Here is a 10,195-nt window from a genome sequence, read left to right on the forward strand (position 1 = left end):
GCTTTTAAAACTTTAAAGAACTTGTCTGCCTGCGCTTTAACAAAAAGAAAAACATGCTGCCACTTCTTAAAGTTTCCTTTCCCAGAGGACTGCTTAGTCTTGTTTTATGAGAGTTCTGCAGCTTCTAAACTTTGACGGTGTTAAGTGTGTGGGGCAAAGACACAGAGGTGGGGTACAGAACACCACTACGTGACATAAACACTGGCTGCATCAAACAGAGACCTCTCTAAACTAAACAAGTGCCCTCTCAGTTTTCCTGGAGGGAGTTATCATTTCAGAGACGTGTTTTGTTTTTTTATATGTGTACGCTTAAGTTTTACTTATATGTGTCATTTTATTTTATTAAGTGCTATATTTATTTTTAGGAACATAAAATTACACTGAACATTTGAAATTGCTGGGTAATTACAAGTTATTTGCAGTTGAGACAGCTATAAGATTTAATTCAGTCATTAAAGTTTGATTTGTGATTTTGTCTTTTCTGATAGATTTTGTAATTTTACATCAAGGATCTTCAGGAGAATTGATCGAAACTCAAAGTCCTTGTTCTCAACAAAGACCTTCTGCATGGCCAAGAACATGAGTCTGCTCCCTCATGTTCTCTAACATGTTTTCATGCTTTTTAGTTACTGCAACATTTTAACACAAGCTTATGTTTGATCCAGAAGATGATGTAGCCCTGCAGCTGCTGCCAGTTCTCCTCCCTGCTCCACCTTACTCATTTAGGAGAAGAGTTTCAGACCCATCAACCTGGAAGCTCAGATGGTTTCATTGATATCCAGCCTGTAAGTCAACCTTCATCTCTGAATCATGCTCAAATTGTTTGCTGTTTAAATAAATGCATCACTAATGGCCTGATTTTTCTGTCTTCTCTCTCCATCAGGTTGGGACAAACCTGGTGGCGCATCTACAAAATGTGCCAAGCCGTATGTCCTCATGCAGGGAGACAGGCAAAATGCTAAAGTGTTGTTAAAAATGCTCCTTGTTTAATGGCTGAAAGTTTTACTTGTAGTTTGCTTTAAAACAGACTTTTTACATGAAATGTTTTCTAATGTGTAGAAACTTCTGGAGTTGTAGCCAAATGAGTTGAAGTGATTTAACTATATGTAAATGACTTTATTAATACATTTATATATTTCTTTTATTTTTTTAATGTTGTTTCCTCATTTAACCAAGAGTTATTTGTTACCTTTTGACTTATGTTTTTAATTTGAAAGGATTTTTAAAGGGACAAGGTTGCTAAGTGATCTACACAAACTTCTGACAATAACTGACAATTAACTGTTTGGGACATAGTGCAGAGAGTAAGAGAGCGTACGAGTCACAGTTAAATGGAGGTAACTAGGGAATAGTCCAATTAAGGTCTAAACAATTAATTAGTTAGCGCTTGGCTGATGAGGGAACAAGGTGAGTGTTCTGACGAGAGTATTGTATAGATTGAGCGTAATGTTTAAGTTTTGACATGAAATAGTGTTAATATTTGATTAACTGTCAAACAGTTGGAATACGTTTTAGCTAATTTGTAATATAGAAATATTATAGTTAATAAAATACATGTATTGTAAATTTAATGTTATTACATAAAGTAAGGTTTATAGGTTAAGGTAGAAGGTTAGAACCACTAAGAGTTACTAATGGTATTTTATTTGTATGTTTGTAGCTCTTACGGTGTGTTCATGGCTGTTGAATAAAGAAACGTGAACCAACAGTTTGAGAGACCATCCTTTCAACCGGGATGGTTGAAAAATTACTATATATTATATATATATATATATATATATATATATATATATATATATATATATATATATATATATATATATATAAAACGTCTGTCCCCCAGTACTCAACGGTACGCTAGACCCCCCCACCCTCTTCGCGCCCTCGCACTTCCAATGGTATGCTAGTCAACCCTCAATGTCTCTCCTTCGCCCCTCCTTCTTCCCCCACACCCTCTAACGATACATCCGCCCCCCACAGTTCGCCCCCCCCCTCCACCTTCTCTCCTTCTTCTTCGAACCTCTTCTGACAACGTGTCTCTCCGTTGCTGAGAAAAAATCCTGGAAACACCGTTAGGCATGAGGACTCGGAGGAAGGTCCTGACCAGGAGGCAGGTCCTGACCAGGAGGCAGGTCCTGACCCAAAGGTAGGTCCTGACCCAGAGGCAGGTCCTGACCCAGAGGCAGGTCCTGACCCAGAGGTAGGTCTTGACCAGGAGGCAGGTCCTGACCCAGAGGCAGGTCCTGTCTCGTAGGTAGGTCCTGACCCAGAAGCAGGTCCTGACCCGTAGGTAGGTCCTGATCCAGAGGCAGGTCCTGACCCAGAGGTAGGTCCTGACCAGGAGGCAGGTCCTGACCCAGACGCAGGTCCTGTCTCGTAGGTAGGTCCTGACCCAGAGGCAGGTCCTGACCCAGAGGTAGGTCCTGACCAGGAGGCAGGTCCTGACCCAGAGGCAGGTCCTGACCCAGAGGTAGGTCCTGTCTCGTAGGCAGGTCCTAACTCGGAGGTAGGTCCTGACCCGTCCGTCCCCCCAGCACTCAATGGTACGCTAGACCCCCCCACCCTCTTCGCCCCCTCGCACTTCTAATGGTATGCTAGTCAACCCTCAACGTCTCTTCATCGCCCCTCCTTCTTCGCTTCTCCCCCCACCAACGATACATCCGCCCCCCCGGCCTTCTCTCCTTCTTCTTCGAACCCCTTCTAACTATACTCTGGCCCACCCAGTCTTCTACCGTTCCCTCGGCCCCCCATCCTGAATCTTCGGTAAGCTCTACCCACCTCGCTCTGACTCTGACTAAAAGTTTCAGGTATTCTCAGACCCAAAACTTGAAAGCACTCTAAAGGCCATAATGATCCACTCCTGTGAGTTGTGAAGTTCTGCTGAAGAAACGCATCTAGTCTTGACACTTCTGACAAAGTGTCTCTCTGTTGGTGAGAAAAAATTCTGGAAACACCGTTACACTTGAGGACTCAGAGGAAGGTCCTGTCTCGGAGATCTGTCCTGATTTGGAGGCCGATCCTGACTCAGATGCAGGTCCTGACCTGGAGACAGGTCCTGACTCAGATGCAGGTCCTGACCTGGAGACAGGTCCTGACTCAGATGCAGGTCCTGACCTGGAGACAGGTCCTGACCCGGAGGCAGGTCCTGTCACATAGGTAGGTCCTGACTCGAGGCAGGTACTGACCCGCAGGCAGGTCCTGTCTCGGAAGTAGGTCCTGACTCGGAGGTAGGTCCTGACCCGGAGGTAGGTCCTGACCCAGATGCAGGTCCTGACTCAGAGGTAGGCCCTGACCCGGAGGCAGGTTCTGACTCAGAGCCAGGTTCTGACTCGGAGGCAGGTCCGGACTGGGAGGCAGGTCCTGACTCGGAGGCAGGTCCTGTCTCGGAGGCAGGTCCTGACTCGTAGGCAGGTCCAGACTCTGAGACAGGCCCTGACTCTGAGGCAAGCCCTGACTCGGAGGAAGGTCCGGAGTCGGAGGCAGGTCCTGACTCGGAGGACGGTCCTGACTCGGAGGCAGGTTCTGACTCGGAGGAACATCCTGACTCGGAGGAAGGTCCTGACTCCGAGGCAGATCCTGACTCTGAAGCAGGTCCTGTCTCATAAGCAAGTCCTGTCTCGGAGGCAGGTTCTGTCTCGGAGGCAGGTCCTGTCTCTGAGGCTGGTCCTGTCTTGGAAACAGGTCCTGTCTCGGAGGCAGGTACTGTCTCGGAGGCAGGTCCTGTCTCGGAGGCAGGTCCTGACTCAGAAGCAGGTCCTGTCTCATAAGCAGGTCCTGTCTCGGAGGCAGGTCCTGTCTCATAAGCAGGTCCTGTCTGGGAGGCAGGTCCTGTCTCATAAGCAGGTCCTGTCTCGGAGGGAGGTCCTGTCTCGGAAGCAGGTCCTGACTCGGAGGCAGGTCCTGACTCGGAGACAGGTCCTGATTCGGAGGCAGGTCCTGTCTCAGAGACAGGTCCTGACTCGGAGGCAGGTCCTGACTCGGAGGCAGGTCCTGACTCGGAGACAGGTCCTGACTCGGTGGCAGGTCCTGTCTCGGAGACAGGTCCTGACTCGGAGGCAGATCCTGTCTCAGAGACAGGTCCTGACTCGGAGGCAGGTCCTGTCTCAGAGACAGGTCCTGACTCGGAGACAGGTCCTGACTCGGAGGCAGGTCCTGTCTCAGAGACAGGTCCTGACTCGGTGGCAGGTCCTGTCTCGGAGGCAGGTCCTGACTCGGAGGCAGGTCCTGTCTCGGAGGCAGGTCCTGTCTCAGAGACAGGTCCTGACTCGGAAGCAGGTCCTGACTCAGAGACAAACCTGACCACTGAGTGGACCAACTTGAGATGCCCAAAGGGTTCTTGCCTCTCCTCTGTGTCCGAAGCGTCTCCACAACAGGCAGCCTTCTTGATGACCTTCCATGTCTTCTGAAGGAAGCTCTCTTGGAGAATGACTTTTCGCGGCCGTGCCAGGTTCCTTCTGAAGCTCTCCACCACCTTGTAGATCACAACCGGGTTGTCACTTTTGATCATCTTGAACAACAACTCTCGAACCACATCTTCATTGCCCCAGAGAAGTTGTAAGATGTCTCTGCAGAGTTTCCGTTCCATATCCTCAAAAAAAACGAAATCAATGTCTTTAACTTCCTCCCAGATTTTCGGAGCAAGCTTTTTATGTACCGGTTCGGTGTGTTTCATTGTGTAACCTCCATAACTAGATCTGAAACTGGACTTATAAATCAGTCTCCAAAGAATCGTTTCCACCATGACTCTCCGTTCATCTTCGGTTCCACGTCTGAAACCCATCCTGTTCGCTTCCTTCAAAAACTCTTCAGGATCCATTCCTGCCTTAGTAAACTCGTCACTGAGGCAGTTTTCATCCGAGTACAAGTCCTCATTAGGAAAAAACGTCTTTCTGATCTTACTTTTCGTAGACTTAAACATTTTCTTTGGAGGAACAGGAAACTCCAGGTGACGCTTGAATTTTTCCACAATTACGTCATGTCCTTCTGGGTAATCCAGCAGTGCAATTAAATGCAGTCCAGAGGCAAAGTGGAATGCATCTCTCGCAATACTCTGGAAAATCCGTTCACTTAGCTCTTCCGATACCTCCGAGAGTACGTCCAAGTTTAATTCTCCAGTTTTTCTCAATAGCAAGATCAAAATCTTGCTGTGTTGTTCCTCAAATGTCTGTCGTACCAGATGCAGAGTCGGATCATCTGTGGCCTTTTCGATCACTGCCCACAGAAGTTCACTGAGAAATTTTCTCTTCTTATAATCTGGACTTCTTTGTCCAGGATGAACTCTATTGGACAATGTTTTTTTGACTTTTGTCCAAAAAGAGACCTGAGGCCTCACATCCATTTCTCTCTGCGGGTTTTCATCAGTCATCTTTACTGTGCTGAGCTAAAATGTCCAAATGAATTGTGTGTTGACTGACTTGTTAACTGATTTGTGTCGACTGATCAGAGAATTAACTGATCAGTTGGTTATGTCATGGACTCTATGACATCACAAAGTCATCCTTAGAAGGGCCTCATGACACAGACATCATTTGAAGTCATGCTGATGACATCATCGTCAGCAGCAGGACTTATGACTGCTAATAATAGCACACATGAGCATGCCCCAGTGTTGTGGTACTCGAAGTTGGTCTTGGTCTCGATATCGGTCTTAAGACCATTTTTTGATGGTCTCGGTCTCGTCTCGGACTCGACCGCATTTGGTCTCGGTCTTGTCTCGGTCTCGGGCGCTGAGGACTCGGCATTTTATTTCAAGACCAGTCGAGACCGCAACTGTGAAAATATCACTAAACGTACAGCATGAGCATACTGTCCACTTTATTTGTTAACATCTTTGTTTTCAGTGGATGCAAAACGCACCGATTAAAATCCAAGCAACTATGTGTTTCTGTTACTCCCTCCTACCCCTCCCGCTCCCCTCCCCACCTTTCACTCGCGCGCGGCGCTCCAGGACATGCGCAGTGGTTTTCTCTCAGCGGCAGAAAATGTTTGTCTAATCGTCAGTAATATAATAGCGCTGCATAAATAGTAAGAAATCCAATGGCCACAGCTAACTCAACATCGCTTCGCTTTCACAGACAGTGGGGACAACGTCTAACTTTTTTCGTCACTTAGAAAAGTAGCTCAAAGAAGGTAAGCTCTGTTAAAGTGATGTTAGCAAAGCTAGCTGTACAGAGACACATAAGAATTTGTGATGAAAAAAAGTCACTCACTGCCTGAATTATTGTGCGGGGGTGTTGACTTACTTGTCGCATATATGGGACAACACTATGTCCAAAAGTCTGCAATTTAGTGATGTGACATTCAGAAACAGTCGATTCTTCTCCACGGCTCTTTACTTATTAGATAGGACTGGAGTGTCACTCATGGAGGGCCGGTGTTCTATTTGCTGTCAGAACAGCAAACATGCAGTGAGTACCATGCCTGCTCATGCGCATTAAGAAGTCCGACCGTCAGAGGAGTTGTCAGTTCACCATACGCAGCAAGTTATGATGAAAATAAGTCATTACATTGTTTTCAATGATAACTATATAGATATACATGTGTTGTCATGGTTTCAAAGTGTATTTAAACGAGGGTCTGGCTCCAGCTGCAGTCAACTACAACACACGCCCGTGTAAAACTCAATGCCATACAACTGTTAATAACAAAGTGTATGATGATCTACGTCATGACTCTATGTTGTTGATTAAATGAAATCTTATGGTAATGACGTGTCTGACAGATATTACCGGTGTTCTATCAGATAGCCATACGCTGTCAGAATAGCATACATGCAGTGAGTACCATGCCAGCGCATGCGCATTAAGAAGTCATTGGAGTTGTCAGTTCAGCATACGCAACAAGTTATGACGAAAATAAGTCATTAAATTGTTTATAATATGACATAATATGATAACTACATAGATATACATGCGTTGTCATGGTTTCAAAGTGTATTTAAAGCAGGTCTGGCTGCAACTGGATGCTATACAACTGTTAATAACTGTTAATAATGATCTATGTCATGATTCTATGTTGCTGATTAAATAAAATCATATGGTAATGACAGTGTATGCATGTCTGAGCTAAGCGTACGACTATCTGACAACGTATGCTGATCTGACAGAACACCGTGAGTTCGTGCTAAGCGTATGACGATCTGACCTGATAGAACACCCGTTCTTTGTTCTAGTAATGCTCTGTGTACACTGCATCATTATTTAATTTAATTATGTACATTATTTAAATTAACAAATAACTAAAACACAAGAACAAAAGAGCACGCAGAGCATGCACATTGCTCTTTGATTGTTTTTGTTCAAAGTGGCAGCTGTAATGTCTGCCATGGTGTCAGACTACCTGGCTTCATGTACTGGGATATAGAGTGAAAACAGTCACGATGAGCGCCTTCTGTTTGGTTACTTCTTGCTTGTTGCTCCTTGGTCAGTGTTCATAGTTGAGCGTTATTTACCATCAGGGCATTGCCTCAATTGCTATGTTTAATGGTGCAGACAGTGGTAGTTTTATACATGAGCAATATGGGCAAATGCCCAGGGTGTTATGTTTTTAGGGATGGCACGAGACCATCACACATTGTAGCACAGAAATGGAATATTTAATATTGGTAAAATGTATTAAGTATTTAACATCTAGGTGTTTTTATGGGAATATGGATCTTTCAGATTATTTTGAGAAGCATTTTTGATCATATTTCAATATTTACAAATACCATGAACTGTGGCAAAATCTCTCTGGGTCATTTTATGTCTTTTGAGTATCTTGGAATTGAGGTAAAAGGCCACAAAAGAACTTTGATACTAACCTTATACAAAACTCCAACATATGTGGAAAATTTCTTTATGGACTTCAATGAACTTCTATCTCTCATATGCATTGACTACGATTGTTTGATAATTGTCGGTGATTTCAACATTCATGTTGACAACCCCCAAGACCGAGGGGCAAAAAAGCTATTTGATATATTAGAGAGTTTTGGTTTAACACAACATGTCAAACAAGCAACACACACTCATGGACACACACTGGACCTGGTTATCAGTAAGGGTGTGAATATTTCCAATGTCTCTGTAACTGATGTCGCCCTGTCGGACCACTTTGCTGTTATCTTTGAAAGTTCTTTATCCATTAACCCACTTGGACAAACAGCTACTATCACAAAACGTACTTTCACAGAAAACACAGCAGAAACATTTAATCAAATCTACTCTTCTTCCTCGCCCTTAAGCTATAATAACGTAGATAAGTTGGTAGATGATTTTCAGTGCAAACTTTCAGATATCATTGATTACATTGCACCCATTAAAGTGAAGGTTGTGTCTGGTAGGAAGAAATCTCCATGGAGAAATGCACAAACAGTTCTGTCTGCAAGACAACTCTGCCGTAGAGCCGAACGGAAATGGCGTAAAACTCAACTACACGTTTATTATGACATCTACAAGGAAAGACTACGTAACTATCACACAACACTAAAACTTGCAAGAGAGGCTTTCTTTGCAGATGTCATAAACAAAAACACTAACAACGCCCGAGCTTTATTTGATACTGTTGACAGGCTCACAAATCCTCCTGTGATGCTGCCACCTGAACTTCAATCTAATGCCGCCTGCAACAAGTTTTCCAGTTTCTTTTCAGAGAAAATTCAAAAGATCAGAGGATTAATCTGCACATCCACTCCAAAGCCAGTACCAATGCTGTGCCCAAACAAAACGAATGCAGGAAAAATGACCCAATTTCAACTACTTCATTATAAAACCCTAGAAGAAATTATAAGTCAATTAAGCTCCAGTTCCTGCTGTCTGGATGTCCTACCCACACATTTCTTTAAGAAAGTCCTGCCTGTCGTTGCTAATGATCTGCTCCATATAGTAAACACATCGTTGTCTTCAGGTGTTTTCCCCCAGACTTTGAAAACAGCAGTTATCAAACCACTGATAAAAAAGAACAATCTAGACAAATCACTACTGCAGAATTACAGGCCGATCTCCAACCTCCCATTCATCAGCAAAGTTATTGAAAAAGCAGTTTTTAAACAATTAAATAACTTCTTAACAATAATGAATCGCTTTGACTCCTTCCAGTCTGGTTTTCGTGCTCACCACAGCACGGAGACGGCCCTTGTAAAAGTGTTCAATGACATCCATATAAACACAGACTGTGGGAGAACCACAGTGCTGGTTCTGTTGGACCTCAGTGCAGCTTTCGACACTGTTGACCATGACATTTTACTGAATCGACTGGAGAGTTGGGTCGGACTCTCTGGTCCAGTGCTCAACTGGTTTGAATCTTACATAAAGAACAGGAATTTCTTTGTTTCAATTGGAAACTTCTCATCAGAGAGGTCAAAGGTCACATGTGGGGTACCCCAAGGCTCAATCCTAGGACCCCTTCTTTTCAATATTTATATGCTCCCGCTGGCTCAGGTTATAGCAGGAAATAGGATTAGCTACCATAACTATGCGGATGATACACAGCTCTACATCACGATGTCACCAGGTGACTCTGAACCCATCCAATCACTGAACAGATGCTTAGATCAGATAAATGTGTGGATGGGCCAAAACTTTCTCCAGCTGAACAGAAACAAAACTGAAGTTATTATCTTTGGACCTAAAGAGGAACGAACTAGAATCAATGCTCAGCTTCAGTTATTACAACTGAAAACCAGGGATCAGGCCCGAAACCTGGGAGTAGTGATGGACTCTGACTTGAACCTTCAGAGCCACATAAAGACAGTCACAAAGTCGGCCTTCTATCACCTGAAGAACATCTCCAGGATTAGAGGACTAATGTCTCAGCAGGATCTAGAGAAACTCATCCATGCGTTTATCTTTAGCCGTATTGATTACTGCAACAGCGTCTTCACAGGTCTGACTAATAAATCAATCAAACAGCTGCAGCTGATCCAGAACGCTGCTGCTCGCGTTCTCACTAGAACCAGGAAGATAGAGCACATAACACCAGTTCTAAAGTCCCTACACTGGCTCCCTGTAGCTCAAAGAATAGACTTTAAAATACTGTTGTTAGTTTATAAATCACTGAACGGTTTAGCACCACAATACATTAAAGATCTGTTATTGCTGTACCAACCATCTAGACCCCTCAGATCTTCTGGTTCTGGTCTGCTCTGCATCCCCAGAACCAGAACCAAACGAGGAGAAGCAGCATTCAGTTTCTATGCACCACGGATTTGGAACAA

This window comes from Poecilia mexicana, unplaced genomic scaffold (assembly GCF_051168715.1).
Source record: "Poecilia mexicana isolate PSO_F unplaced genomic scaffold, ASM5116871v1 scaffold_9, whole genome shotgun sequence".
Taxonomy (NCBI): domain Eukaryota; kingdom Metazoa; phylum Chordata; class Actinopteri; order Cyprinodontiformes; family Poeciliidae; genus Poecilia; species Poecilia mexicana.